At 46.1% G+C, this 14,042-nt stretch overlaps 1 protein-coding gene across 2 annotated transcripts in view; it reads right to left on the reverse strand.

The window, feature by feature from the left end:
• STK39 (serine/threonine kinase 39) overlaps positions 1-14,042 on the reverse strand; it is a 357,460-nt gene that overhangs the window by 236,887 nt on the left and 106,531 nt on the right. The window lies entirely within an intron of this gene.

The raw sequence follows: 14,042 nt of genomic DNA on the forward strand, positions 1-14,042 counted from the left end.
GGAGTCTCTAAAAAATGTGGAATTTCAAGTAAATCTTCAAAAGGAAAAAAGGGCCGGTGTTGTGGCGCAGCAGGTTTAAACTGTCACTCATCACGCAGACAAACCATATCAGAGCGCTAGTTCAAGGCCCAGCTGCTCCACTTATGATCCAACTCCCTGTTAGTGTACCTGGGAAAGCAGTGGAAGAAGTCCCACGGGGTAGGCCCCCACCACCCATGTGGAAGACCCAGAGTTCCAGGCTCCTGGCTGTTGCAGCCATTTGAGGAATGAACCAATATATAGAAGACCTCTCTCTGCCTGTCTGTCCTCTTTGTCACTTTGCCTTTCAAATGGGTAGATATTTTAAAAAGAAAAATGCAGAATCTCAGTTCCTATTCCAGAGTTGCTGACCCAGAATCTGCACCGTGGCAAGACCCCTCTGATGGCTCAATGCATGCTGAAGGTAGAGGAGCTTCTGAGCACACGCGATGGCTCAGTCAGTATGACAGGAAGACCTAAGTGCCCGACCAGCTTCCCTCTTTCACCTCAGGGATGAAAAAGAACTGAAGTAATGCAGACAGAATAGCAGGAAAAATGTATGTGTGCATGCACAGTCATGTATTTCATGAGATTTAATATGAATATAACCACACCCCACAGGCAACTTTCTACCTCAGGCATACTCAAATGTAGCTCATGTACCCAGCAGGACAAACAAATTCATCCACATGGCACACCTCTAGGGAAATGTCAGATTTTTCACAAAACACCTATTTTTAATCAGATAAAATAATTTACAATTATAATACTTATTACTTTATTATATAGTAGGTCCACCAGTAACAGCTGCTCACCAGAGGCGCCATGGCACAAGACAAAAACTATGGGCAGAGGACACGCCCACAGTGACCTAAAGATCTGTTGCTAGGTCCATCTCCTAGACACCATAACAGGATTACACCCTGTTAGGACCACCATCTTATGATTTTGGGATCCAAACTTCAAAGGTCCACATGTGTGGACTCAAGCCACTATAATACTTTATCTGTGGCCGGCGCTGTGGCTTAACAGGCTAATCCTCCACCTTGCGGCGCCGGCACACCGGGTTCTAGTCCCGGTTGGGGCGCCGGATTCTATCCCGGTTGCCCCTCTTCCAGGCCAGCTCTCTGCTATGGCCCGGGAGTGCAGTGGAGGATGGCCCAAGTGCTTGGGCCCTGCACCCGCATGGGAGACCAGGAGAAGCACCTGGCTCCTGGCTTCGGATCAGCACGATGTGCCGGCCGCAGCGGCCATTGGAGGGTGAACCAACGGCAAAAAGGAAGACCTTTCTCTCTGTCTGTCTCTCACTATCCACTCTGCCTGTCAAAAAAAAAAAAAATATATATATATATATATATATATATATATAATACTTTATCTGCTACTAGTAACCAGTTACTCACACACCTCCTGCTACAGACTGCGACAGACCACCCACCTATCCTGCTCAGGGGCGACTCTGGAACCTACAAGGAGCCAGACACAACCTAAGTGAGTCCTGTGATACTCTCACCTGCCAACAGGGCTGCTGGTTTTCACTTCTATTTGTTCCTGCTTGCATGTGAATGGTGTTCATTTGTCTTCTTTGGCTCTAAAGTCTGTGGCACCCATCCACAGCATGGTGTCCAAGGCATTCAGAGGTGGCAAACTCCATCCTGCAGCATTTCCCAAGCCTGGGCACTAGAGTCACTTAGCAGCTGATCTAGACAAATCCACATTCTAACTATTAATGGAGGGGAGGCAATCCTGAACTTTCAAACATCAGAGAGCAACAACTTCACAGCCTTTTCTGATTGTGAGAGAAGGAATCAGAAGACAACACCTTTTAATTCATTAAAGGTGTAGTTTCACCAATAAAAATAAAAGAAACACAAAGAGGCAAGCCTTCTCCATGATTGGGCCTCATACCATCACGTTTCCTTCCAATGAGCTATTTTTTTTTTTTTAACAAGGGAGATATTCTTAGCACTCAACTGTACTTTACCCAAAGAAATCAAGCTTAATTCACAATGACACAGAAAAAAATATTAGAAAAACACAACAGGAGGATTCTTGATTGAAATGCAGGGCTATACCAGCTACCTCCTCTTCCCTAATCCCACAACTATTCTCAAAATCAAGACAACTGGAGCTTAAAAGGAACAAAAAAATAAAAGAATAAGTGCTAGCGGATGTCAACTCACATTGGCTTACAGCTCAGTTGACTGATACAGTCAATTAGTGAGAGCAGTGAAGGAGAGCATCGACTTAAAACAACAGCAAATTGCAGATAATCGGTGCATCTATGTCAGAGCCACAGAACACTTCCGCCAAAGCAGGCCAGACTTCACAGGCAGAAGTGCAGCCAGAGGTCACTCCTGGAGGTGCAGCAGCAGACGGCAGGAGAGCCAGGAATACGGGACCACCGCGGCTGTGCTGAAGGTCCTGGGAACGACCTTCTTTCTCAGGTCAAGGATACCCACGACCAAGGGCTCCCTAGTAGTCAACTTTGTACTAAGCAGAAAAAAAAAGTATCTTTTTTAAATATCTATTTATTTAGTTATTTGAAAGGCAGAGAAACAGGGATAGAGAGACACAAATGGCCACAATGGCCAGGAATGGGCCAAGCTGAATCCAGAACCCAGGAACCCCAGGCAGGTAGCAGGAGTTCAAGCACTTGGGCCAACGTCTGTTGCTTTCCAGGGACATTAGCAGGAAGCTGAATAAGAAGCAGAACAGCCAGAACTCAAAGAGGCACTCCAGTATGTGATAATGGTGTTGCAAGTGGCAGCTTAACCAACTGTGCCACAATGCTGGCCCCATGAATAAAATTCCATTTTCTCCATTAACCTTTTGAAATATTTTCATATGATAATCACAGTGAACAAAGGAAAAGTACAGATAATCCCCAAATCAAAAAAATCCTTTCTTCCCTGGCTCCCTAATGGGTAGGAGGAATGTTTTAAGATGCTCTGGTAAAAGCTGCCAAAAGACAGACACTTGGCTTAATCTCTCTGCCTCGCCCAAGATCAACCTCCAGCTCAAATGCTTGGAAGTAGGGCTGAGGCTGTCGTTAGCGATGGCAGCTGATGAAGGGCCGCTCAAACATTTGATGCAAGACAGGTCCTCAGAGAACAGCATGTCAATCTTCCTTACTGTACAGCCAAAGAACCGAACCCCAGGGCAGCTGAACTGTCACAAAGCATGGAGGTAAAAAATCATATAGGAGGCTGGGGGGCAGGGCCAGCAGGAACCTCATGGCAAGGACTGTGAGCCAAGGCTAAGAGGATCTGAGAATTTTCTGCCTTTGCGACCTTCACAGTGACCTTAAACAAGCCCACAAGAACACAGCAGTTCTCAGGGTCTTCACCTATGATGACCTCCTCTGGGGAGAGGAGAGGACAGGAGAGGAGAGGAGAATCTTTCATCTACTGTTTCATTCCCCCAAACGGTCACAACGACCAGAGCTGGGCCAGGCCAAAGCCAGGATCTTCTTCCAGGTCTCCTAAGTGGGTGCAGACACCCAAGCACTTGGGCCATCCTTCACTGCTTTCCCTGGGCACATCAGCAGGGAGCTGGATTGGAAATGGAACAGCAGGGACTCAAACTGGCACCCATATTGGACACTGGTACTGCAAGCCATGGCTTAACCCACTGCACCACAACGCTGGCCCCAAAGGCATGCTTCTGTAGTCAACAGGCTCTCCTGGCTGAACATACCCACAAAGAGGCACAAGCCACTTAGATCAATTATTAATGAGTCTAAATTTCCAATGCAATATTTATGTCTCCACAGGTGGCCTTTTTCATACAAATCTCCACTTAACTAGCTCTACTATCAGAAGCCACTACTAAACCACAACAGCCCATCTGTCTATTCTAAAGAGACAGTCCCTATGGAAGATGATTAAAATAAAACAACTCCAGTTGCTGTTAGTATTTAAAGAAACAACTCACAAAGTTCTAGGAAGGATTAGCTGAGGATAACACGATCTTCAAGGAAATCTGTAAATTTTCAAATCTGCCATACAGAAGACCTCATGTTTAAAACACCTAACACTGAACAGCCGCTCAGCTATGATGATCACACATTAATTCTGCTGCTCAGGACTCTGTCAATCCTAAGTCACTGTGGAGTCACGTGATCCTCAATTCATTCACTACTTCCTTGCCAAGCTCTCAGTGCTCTGTTCAGTTCTGAGCACAAGGATTGACTACAGAACAAAAATTCCTGCCCTTGTGGAGTAGACATTTTTCTTTTAACTTTATTTATTTGAAAGGCAGAGTTACAAAGAGATGGAGAGAGAGAGATTGAGATCTTCCATCTGTTGATTTACACCCCAAATGACTGCAACAACCAGGGCTGGGCCAGAAGGAAGCCAGGAGTCAGGAGTTTCTTCTGGGACTCCCAGAGTCCAGGGGGCTGAGAACTCGGGCCATCCTCCATTACTTTCCCAAGCGCATTAGCAGAGAGCTGGATTGGAAGTGGAGCAACAGGAATTGGACCCATGCTCATATGTGATGCCAGCGTCACAGGCGGCTTCACCAGCTATGCCACAACACCAGCATCTAGTGGAGCTGACCTTTAAGTAAGTGCAGGAGCAAGGGAAAGTTAAGTACAGGTAAAAGCAAAATTAATAAATACAATATTCAGCAAGAGTGCTCAGGCTTCGGCATGCATCACTATAGGGCTTCTTAAAAGAGAGTGCTGGGTCCTGCTTCGGCTTCTAATTCAGCAGGCCTGGGGTAGCAGAGCACGAGATTATGCATTTTCCTCACAGTCCAGGAGCACGCCTTGTGAGCGTGCACTAAGGCAGAGGAAAACAGCAGAGAATTGGAACTAAAGGGAGAGGAGGCTGCAGTTTACAGGATGGCCATGTATGTGTCACTGATGCAACACACCAGCTAAGATCTGAATGCAGTAAGGAGAAGAATATTTCAAGCCGAGGGAACAGCCCATGCAAAGACCCTGCAGCAGACCCATACAAGCCAGAGAGGCCTGCCTGCCTGCCTGCCTGGAGTAGGGGGAAGGGAAGAAGCAGAGATGAGCTCAATGGGATCACAAGGGGACCATGTCTTCTAAGGCCACCTGAGCCACCTCAGAGATTTTGACTTTGACGCTGAGATGGGAAGGCACCCAATGGCTTTGGTTAAAGGCCTGGTCACAGCAGTTTCATAGCATTACTCTGGAGGCTATGGAGACACCAGAGCACAGCGGGACAAGAGCAGGAGAAGAGGACCTTTTAGGAAGCCATCGTGAAAATTCATCACAGCTATCCCCCAGAGTCCAAACGGGCAGGAAGCCCAAGTTAGGAGGCACAGCCAGACAACAAACCCAAGCACCATGAAAGGGATGCAGGCATCTCAGTGGGCATCTTAACTGCTGGGCCATGCGGCTGCCCCAAAACCATCACTATTCAAAACACATGGTTAGGGTATAAATCCAGCATAACCTATTAAACTAATCCTAAAGTAACGAACTAAAGTTTCCCTAAACATGCATTTCCCTCCATACTGACACAGTTGTGAAGCTAAATTTTCATAGTTAACTATCTAACACGGCTTGCCCTGCACGATAAGCTCCATGACAACAGACAGGAAGTCGCCACTGCTTTCCTGGGACAGAGCAAATGCTCACTAGGTATCTGTCAACCAATCTCTTGAGACACACTGAACCCAATACCTCAGGTTAACCTTTTCATCAGGAAAGGAGAGTCTGTAACAAACAGAGGTTCTGGAAACAGAAATGGCTATTTTATACATACATACACACACACACACAAGCAAAGAACTGAGTTAAACTGCTCTGCTTTCAGTAGAAAAACCGTTATTGTATCCAGACCTCAGAGGTTTGGGGTGACCCATGGGATTCAGCTTAATGATGACATTCAGGTCCTTAAAAGAAGGAAGGAGCACAGAGAGGGAGACCAAGTCCCGTGAGCCTCACGCCTTCCTAGGCACTTCCCTGAGCTCACCCCTGGCTCCCAGGCAGCTAATCGTGCACAGCTGCAGGAATATTCCAGTAGTGCAAACAGCCTGATTTCTCCTCTGTCGGGTTTACCCAGTAACACTCCGTTAAGTTACTGCTCAAACAACTGCCAGCAGTTGCTAAAGAATGGAAAGCTGCTTAAATGCCCCCACGTGTTTCTCAACATTGGTACACAGAAGGAATGGAGAGCTAAGCCTCCAGACCTCATGGCACACTCGGTTCATGAGAGGTGGCACCAAATGTTACCATTTGCCAAGATCTGAAAAATCGGGGAGTCATAGTAATGTCCTGTCCTTTTTTACTTAAGTGAACAAAAAGGATGAAAACAGGAAAATTTTATCATAATTCATCAAACCATAATTCATCTAAATATAAACTGTATTTCAGGGAAAACATTTCATACATACACACACACACATACCCCTGCAAAGATTTTAATTTACATGGTACTCTGTTTTCTGGGTGTACTCATGTTCTCTGCTTCCCTCTACCTGAACTCTGTTAATAATCTGTTAGCTGGCTTAGGCAGAACTTGCCCACAGCCAGAGGTGCAAACTGCTCATTAGGGGCTGTGGGTATAGGGGTTAAGATGCCCGCACACCAAGTCGCAGTGCCTGGGCTCAGCACCAACCTCTGGCTCCTGATTCCATCTTCCTAAGAAGGCAGCTGCTGGGAAGCAGTGGTGGTGGCCATGTAACTGGATTCCTCCACCCACAGGGGAGACCTGGGTTGAGTTCCTGGCTCCCTGGTTTGGTCCCAGCCAGGGACCTCTGGGCACCTGGGGAGTAGGGCAGTAGATGGAATATCTTCTTTCTCTCTCTCTCTTTAGTAAAACGTGCAAATTTAAAAATCACTTTATTTTCCACCTTAAAAATGTGTAACATTATAGGCATTTCAAAATTTTCCTAGGAGTACTGAAGTGCCCAGGTTTGATTCCTGACTCCAGCCTCTTGCCAACCCGTACTCTGAAAGGCAGTGGCAATGACTCAAGTAATCGGGTTCCTGACACCCACATGAGAGACCTGGATTGCTTTATAGCTCTTGGCTCCAGCCCGAGCTCCCTAGCCACTGTGGCTACTTGGTGAGTGAATCAGCAAATAGTAGCTCTGTGTCTGCCTCTCAGATAAATAATTTTCTTAAAAGTAAATGTGTTGGAGCTGGCACTGTGGCATAGCAAGTAAAGCTGCCACCCGTGGCGCCAGTTCAAGTCCCAGCCATTCCACTTCCAATCCAGCTCCCTGCTAATGCACCTGGGAAAGAAGTGGATGATGGCCCAAGTGCTTGAACCCCTGCACCCACATGGAAGACTTGGAAGAAGCTCCTGGCTCTTGGCTTTGAATTGGCCCAGCTCCGGCCACTGCAGCCATTTGGAGCATGAACCAGTGGATGGAAGACCTCTCCTCTCTGTCTCTGCCTCTCTTTCTCTCTCCTTTTCCCTCTCTGTCTGTCTGTAACTCTGCTTATCAAATAAATAAATCTTTAAAGAAAAAAGCAAATGTGTTTTCCTCCATTTAAAAAAAGTTTGTGGGAAACTAGAATTAAAAGATAAGTTTGTTGCAAAAATTTTTGAAATCTTATGTGCAGCTTTTTAAATAGGATGTAATTTCCATGAACTTTGTGAAAACTCCTCACATATACCCAATTATCTTAAATATTCCCAGCTTCCTCTGGGAGGAAGCGCAGTCTTGTCTGTGGCACCATCTATACCCTGGATGCCATCTTAGGTTCTGCCCCTGTGGCCACCTTGCACAGTAAGCTTCAGTCCTAACCCAATGGTCCAAAACCACAAAGTCTTACTTACATGAACTTTCAGCTGTACCCGTGCCACTGACACACAAGCATTCTTGCATAGCCTGCTGATGAGACAGGCTGTCTTACTCGCCCCCTGTCACATCAGGTTGACCAAAAGTTCTGAACACCTGCCGCGTGTCGGGCACAATCTAGGGACGTGGAGGGGAACGACACAGAATTTCTTCCTCTGAGAAGTATACAGTCTAGAAGTAGGAGGACAATGGAGGTCCCAACTCCAGGACAGTGTCACAGACTGGCTATTAGGGGTATGCATGGGATACTTTCAAACAAACCATCAGGGAAGGCTGCTTACCCCACAGAGGGTAGAGGCACAGAGAAACGGATCAGAAAGGGCTGTTCAAGGAAGGAATGGCCTGGAGTGAGATATCAAAGAGTAGCAGTCAGCCAGGTGAAAGCAGAAAGCGCTGAGGAAGAGATGGAGAAAAGTGGCAGGTCTTTGCTCTGCCATCATTAGGGAGCTGGGACTGTGATCCATCCACAACTGTGTTGAATTTCAGGCCAGGGAATGACAGAGTCAGGTTTCCCTTACAGATTCCTCATTCTGGTGACACTGGGGAAACAGATGGGGCACAAAAAGGGGGAAGCAGGGCAAAACAACGTGGTAGCAGTTGGGACGGAGTGCCAGAAGCCTCTCACCTTGCTGGGGCCTCCGGTGATGGCTCAAGAAGGAAATGATTAAAGGGCACCACCCCCACTTCAGTACAAATGCAGTAAAATGTTAGAGCCCCTAAGGCTCTAACACTGTCTTAGTACAGAGGTGCAAATGAGGCACAGGTAGATAAATGTGGTCCACACTCAAAGCACAGGTATCTGGAGTCAGAGCCCCCTCCCTGCTCCAAGGCACTTCCTACACCTGCTGGTATCCTCTTCCTAATTCACGTGCCTCAGGCACATTCAGAGCTCTCCAAAAGCCATCTCAGAGGTTGTCCCCAGCACAGACCAGGTGGCCATATCACTTTGCCCAGGACAGCAGCCTCTGCTCCCCACAACATAAGAAATAATTCCTGAACCCTTAATTCCTCCCCACTGAAGAGCACTTGATCAGGATCCAAGAGCACAGAAGGAAAAGGTAAGAACCTAGCAGCTCTGGGTACAAGAACCCAACAACTTTCCACACCTTCCTCTGGCTCCTAAGGATATCTAACTACTACAAGCAAATTAAGTCTCAATGCATTTTTTCTTGCAAGCGTTGGTGGTGGAGTGTTCAGGGTTCAAGATGCAGGCTGAAGCTAAAAATATATTTAAGGCTGATGAGGCCACCACCTGTGATCCAGAATACAGGGGTACTTCCCAAAGTTACACCAGCGTAGCATGTGCTAAACCTGAATGGGCTCAGATATAGGGTGTGCTGCTCCCTTGCTAGAGTTCTAGGCTGCATTAGCTCAGCATCAGATTTGATTTCTACATTATGAAAAACCAGGGATGGGAAATTCATATGCACAGCCATAAGCCTTGCCTTAGTCATTCATGCTGCTCTAACAAAACACGGTAGGCTGAGCAGTTTGTAAACAGCAATGTGCTTCTCATAGTTCAGGAGACTGGAAGTCCAAGATCAAGACAGCAGCAGGCTCACTGGTGGAGATCTGTTTTCTGGTTATAGATGGGCCTTCTCACTGTGTCCTCAAATCATCACACCAAGGACAAGGCAGTGTTCTGGGGCCCGCTTCATAAGGGCACTAATCTCAATCACCCCCAAATACCAGCGCCTCTACATATGAACGTTAGGGGACACCAATAGTCAGAATGGAGCACAAGCATGCACACACACACATACCCCTAAAAGGCAAGTAGGTGAAAATAGGCATGAAATCTATTCACCTTATCTAACACAGCAGTATGTTTCTGGAAGGTTCTTCAGAAATCAAATGTTCTTAAGTAAACATTTCTAAGCATGGCCACCACTTCAAAGAATTCTGGAATAAACAGATTTGCAGTGACTACCCCAAACTGACCTGTTTCATATGAATTTGTTTGCTCAAAATAGTGCCTCTAATTAATTCCGGACAAACAGGCTTAGTCACTTGCCAGACAAAATACCAAGCCCTTCCTGACAGTATGACAGTGCATCAAATTGGAAAATAAAGCCCTGTGCCGTGGGAAGAGTATGACTTTCAAACTGCCACGCCCCCTTCTACCACATACTGTAGCAAAACATATTACTGTTGCTAAGGCATGCTATCCAAGTTTATTATCAGAGTCACACACAGGCTTCCTAAGCATAGCAGATACTAAGAAGGAAAGCATTTTCTTTTAAACCCTGAGCAGGCAGGCCTCAAGTTTTAATTCACCGTATCAAACCTGCAGTTGGAAAGGAATGCAGTGTCTCTACTGAGCTTAACTCTACACCAGATGCTGCCTCAGACAATTGCCTCCCCTAACCCCTAAAACCACACCGATGATGCCACGGATCTCAGCTTGAAAGAGCAAGGAGGAAGCAGCTGCCGACTGTGTTCCCTGGCCCAAAGTAGAACCGACTTGGGCAGAGACACAGGAGAGTTGCCGATGGCTACTAGTGTTCTGGCCAAAACTGCAATCAGTTCAATCCAGATTTAGGCTCCTCCTTCTCCTCCTGGAAGTTCCTGATGTGGACAGACAAGCTGCAGAGTCAGCCGGACAGCTGGTTCCACTGCTTACTCTCCACGTGACCTGGGCAATTCACCTCCCCACCCTGTAGGCTAGGACCTCTGAAAAATGGCCATTGTGGCACGGAGGGGTCGTAGTGAAGACTGAAGGGACTGTGTGCATTTTCCACTTGAAACCTGGCCAGACACACAGGAAGCACTGGATACATGTTACTGACTGATTTTATATCCACAGTCAACAGAAAGGTATATATTTACCACAGAACTTGTGTCATAAATCAAGCCCAAGTTTAGTTTTATCACCACACTTGTCAGCTGCAAGAGGCAGCAAGACTGTCTTGCGGGCCCTTAAATCTTCCATTTTCTGATGAAAAGTACTGAGAAAGGGAATTTATACATATGATAGAGTGACTGATTTAAAAAAAAAAAAGAAAAAAAGATGCATTTATTTAGAAGTCAGAGTCACAGAGAGAGAGTGAGAGACAGAGAGAGAACTCTTCCATCTGCAGGTTCACTCCGCAGATGGCCCCAGCCAGACACCAGGAGCATCGTCCAGGTCCCCAACATGGGTGGCAGGGGCCCATGCACTTAGGCCATCTTCCACTGTGTTTCCCAGGCCATTCATTAGCAGGGAGCTGGATTGGAAGCAGAGCAGCCAGGACATGAACTGGCATCCATAAGGGAAGATGGTGTTGAAGGAGGCAGCCTTACCTGCTATGCCATAACTCTGGCCTTGATTTTTTTTTTTAATAAAAAGTGTGTTTTCTACTAGGAAGGCAAAAACATCATTTTTAAAAAAACAATTCACATACTAAAATTCATATGGGAGTGCTGGTTTGAGTTCTGGCTGTTCCACTTCTAATCTAGCTCCCTGCTTTAGTACATAGGAAGGCAGTGGGAGATGACCTAAGTACTTGGGCCCCTGTCACCCATGTGGGAGATCAGGATGGAATTTCACGCTCCTGGCTTTAGCCTGGCCCAGCCCCAGCTGTTGAGGGCATCTGCAGAATGAACCAGTAGATGGAAGATATTGTTCCCGTTCTCAATCTCTCTCTCCCTCCCTCTCTCTCTTTTTGCCCTGTCTCTCTGCTTCTCCCTCCTCTGTCACTCTACCTTTCAAATAAATAAATGTTTTTAAAAAATGGAAATAAATACCTTTATTTCCCTACATTTCATTCACAAAAGGCAGCATATTTCATATATATGTGTGTGTGTATGTATATATATGTATGTATATATATATATACATACACACACACACACACACACACACACACATATATATATATATATATATATATAAATCTTGTCTTATTCCCCTAACCCTGCAGCCTGTTGGGTTTTTTTCCCTGCCAGTGTATCCATCCCCTACAACAGCTGGTGGGTATTCCACAACATGGATGTACCACGTACTTAACCAGGGCACCTGGTTGCTTCCAATATTTTACTAGCATGAACTATACTCCCATAAATAACTTTATGCATGGCTCATGCCAAACATACATAGGGATGGGTGCAAGATAAATTCCTGGCAGGGAGGTGGCGGCAGCAGAACACTAGTAAATGATCAACAACCAACTCAGAAAGAGAACCCTGCTGATAGGCCTGCTTATTCCCAGGGGCAAATACTCCCTCAATGGCTGACCTCAAGCAGAGGACTTGATGTCACTTAGAGTAAAGTGGGGCGATGCACATGAACGGTTTCTGTGAGCTCACTCTGACATTCCATGGGACTGCTAGGACAAGGCAGTTTAAGAGATGCCACCTGATTCCCCCCCAACCATGGGTATAACATATTGCACTGCTACCAACAAGGTATGAAAATGCCATTTCCCACAGGCCAAAACAGCAGCACACCACTGAACTTCTGGATTTGTAACAAACAATATCTTGAAACAGTTTTAATCAGCACATTTCTGCTGGAGTGTGTTTGAGCACATTTTCCCTTTCAGTAAGGGCCGCCTTTCATTTTCTTCAGTTACCTGTTCCTGTTCACTGTCCATTCTAGTGATTGTGATAAATATTTCACACCTTTATTTACCTATTTGCAATCCTATAAAAAGGGGTGGATACAGGTTTCAAGGGACAAGAATCTTACGTAAAATTGGGAACACCCTTATTAAATTATACAAAATTATGAATACAAAGTTCAAAGCAAATGTAAGTATCTCTTTAAAAGTAAAAAGTCATATGAAATAATTGAAGTCTTATAGATTTGGACCTTTTCTTTTAGGATCATTTCAGAAAAATTAATAATTCTTACACAGAAATACTTTTTGGCTGTAACATAGCCACCTCCAATGCCAGCATCTCCTATGGGCTCTAGTTCCTGTCCCGGCTGTTCCACTTCCAAACTAGCTCCGGCTAATGGCCTGGGAAAGCCTTGGAAGATGGTCCAAGTGCTTGGGCCCCTGCCGCCCACGTAGGAGACCCAGAAGAAGCTCCTGGCTCCAGCTATGGCCTGGCCCCTCCAGGGCTGTCGCAGCCATACAAGGAGTAAGCTAGAGAACAGAAGATTTCTTTGCTTTTCCCTCTCTCCCTCTTTCTGTAACTCTTTCAAAAAATAAATAGTTTTCAAAAAAGAAAAGAAAAGAAATACTTTGTGGCTGGCTACCTTTGTGGTGCTCACAGGGGCCCAGATCTTAAGGTGCAGCTACTTTAGGAGATATCTGTGTCTGCCTCCAAGTCAGGCATTGTGATCACCAACTCAGGGATGGGGAAACTGTGGTTTGACTGTGTTGGTATCAAATCAGCCGCGTGTGATTCTAAAGCCTCTATGCTGAACCAGTACACAGAGCGCCTCCCCAGGGGTCTTAGATTAATCACTCCTATTCTTAGTTCAACAGGGAAGAAAGAGTTGACTTGAGACAAATTTCCTGTTTTCATTTGCATTTTCAAAACCTGACATCCATCCTTTAAAAACAAACAAAACAAAATAAAAAGTTCCCTAAGGTCGACCTATCCCAGATCAGAGGTTGAGGTCAGCCTCCTGCTCATCACACAAGCCAGGACCTCTTCTGACAGGTTCTCCGACACCTGGACAGGGGCAAACAATGGAGTAAGAAGGTGACTCAAAGCTCATTCCCTGTGTTGGACGTTTGTTCTCTGCTGAACTCATGCACTTCTGTTGATAACCCTCAAGCCCTCAGATTTGTCTAGACAAACTGACACTCGAGATTATGATAAATGTGGGTCTAGTAACCAGGTATGTGAAGGTCCTATATCTATACAGGAAAATGTACATGCTGTCCACCCCAACTCAAAAGGAAGCAGAATGGGCTGATTAAACATTTGCAGCCAACTTCAATATTCTTCAACAACAGAGGCCAGATCAGTGAATTTTAGCAAAGGAGGTATAGGAAGTGCTGCCAACCACCCTTGGTGCCTGCACGCCAGAAGGCTGAGCACCCTGGAATGGCAGGGACAGTCGGTACAGGGAAGGAAGCATCACCATTGAGAGACGGGGCCTCCTGAAAGGATCGCCAAGGCAGGCCTTGGTGGACGTGGGGTGAGATGAGAGTTAACAGGGCCAGGGCTACTTTTTATGCTGGCCTTTTTGGATTATGCCGCAACATGCAAGGCTCTGAGCCTGGCAGGAGACCATTTGAGGTGTTCAATCAAGACACTTGCTGCCTCCCCGACCAGACAACTGTCAACAACAG

This window comes from Lepus europaeus, chromosome 1, assembly GCF_033115175.1.
Source record: "Lepus europaeus isolate LE1 chromosome 1, mLepTim1.pri, whole genome shotgun sequence".
Lineage (NCBI taxonomy): Eukaryota > Metazoa > Chordata > Mammalia > Lagomorpha > Leporidae > Lepus > Lepus europaeus.